Here is a 2,039-nt window from a genome sequence, read left to right as displayed (position 1 = left end):
ATCAGAAAACATGACCTAACCAAAGGAACAAAATTAATCTCCAAAAACTTACCCTAAAGAAACAGAGATCTATGAATTACCTCAAAAAATTCAAAATAATGATCTTAAAGAAGCTCAGTGCAATACAAGAGAACACAAGTAGACAGCTAAACAAAACCAGAAAAACAACATGCAAACAAAATGAGAATATCAACAAAGGAAAACCAAACAGGAGTTCTGGAACTGAAGAGTGCAATAACTGAACTGAAAACTTCACTGGAGTGGATCAACAGCAGACTTGATCAAGCCGAAGAAAGAATCAGCATACTCTAAGACAGGTCATTTGGAATTATTGAGTCAGGGGAACAAAAAGAAAAAAAAAGAATGAAGAAAAGTGAACAAGCCTAAAGGACATGTGGGACACCATCAAGTGGACCAATATTCACATTATGGAAGTCCCAGAAGGAAAAGGGAAAGGGGCAAAAAAAAGCTTATTTAAAGAAACAATGGCTGAAAACTTCCCACATCTGAGGAAGTAAATTGAATTTGAACATCCAAATTCAAGCATCTCTCAAGACTCCAGCTAAGTAAGATAAAATCCAGAGATGTACACATGAAGACACATTATAATCAAACTGTTAAAAGTCAAAGACAAAGAGAGAATCTTGAAAGCAGCAAGAGAAAAAGGACTCATCACACACAAGGGACCTCCTAAAAATGTATCAACAGATTTTCTCAGCAGAAATATTACAGCCAGCCAGATGGCAGTGGGATGACGTATTCAAAGTGCTGAAAGAAAACACTGCCAACCAAGAATACTGCATCAGGCAAAACCGCCCTTCACAAATGGGGAAATAAAGACTTTCCTGAGTAAACAAAAGTAGAGGGAGTTCATCGTCACTAGACCTGCCTTATAAGAATTGTTAAAGGGAGTCCTTCAAAATGAAACAAAAGAATAACTACAGAGCAACACAAAAGCATACAAAATTATAAAGCCCTCTGGTAAAGGAAAATATATAGATGCATGCAGAATCGTGTCATACTATAATGGTGGTGTGTAAATCACTTTTAATTCAGATGTAGATTTTAAAAGATAAAGGCATAAAAAACTGTAACTATAAAACTTGTTAATTGATTCAAAATATAAAGAGATGTGATCTGTGACATCAACATAAAGGGAGAGGGAGAAATGTAAAGAAGAGTTTTTGTGTGTGATTGAAGTTAAGCTGTTATCAGTTTGAAACAGCTTGTTGTAACCATAAGATGTTTTATATAATCCCCACCATAAACACAAGGAAAACACCTATAGAAGATGCACAAAAGAAGATGAGAAAGGAATCAAAGCCTGCCACTGTAGAAAATCAACAAAACACAAAGATGTATCAAGAGAGGGACAAAATAGTTAAAAGACATACAGAAAACCATTAACTAAATGGCATTAGTAAATCCTTCCATATCACTGATTAATTTAAATGTAAATGGATTAAGCTCTCCTTTCAAAAGATAAGGAGTGGCTGAAGGGATTAAAAAACAAGAGCCAATTATATTATCTACAAGAGACTCACTTTAGATATGAGGACATATAGAGGCTAAAAGTGAAAGGATGGAAAAAGATAGTCCATGCAAATAGTAACCAAAAGAGAGCAGGAGTGGCCATACTTATATCAGACTAAATAGAATTTAAGTCAAAACTGTCATCAGAGACCAAAAAGGAACATTATATAATGGTAAAAGAGTCAACTTGTCAAGAAGATGTAATTATAAATATATATGTACCTAACAGCAGAGCACTCAAATACACAAACATTGACAGAATTAAAGACAGAAATAGACAATAACACCATATTAGTAGGAGATTTCAATACCCCACTTTCAATAATGAATAGATCAACCAAACAGAAGTTCAATAAGAAAAATCATCTATTAAAAGTACTTCAGATCATTTAGACCTAGCAGACATACACAGAACACTTCCACCCAACAACAGCAGAATATACATTCCTCTCAAGTGCAAATGGAACATTCTCCAAGAAAGATCCCAAGTTAGGCCACAAAACAAG

The sequence above is a fragment of the Camelus ferus genome, chromosome 27, assembly GCF_009834535.1.
Source record: "Camelus ferus isolate YT-003-E chromosome 27, BCGSAC_Cfer_1.0, whole genome shotgun sequence".
Classification (NCBI taxonomy): domain Eukaryota; kingdom Metazoa; phylum Chordata; class Mammalia; order Artiodactyla; family Camelidae; genus Camelus; species Camelus ferus.
Note: the sequence above shows the minus strand (reverse complement) of the source record.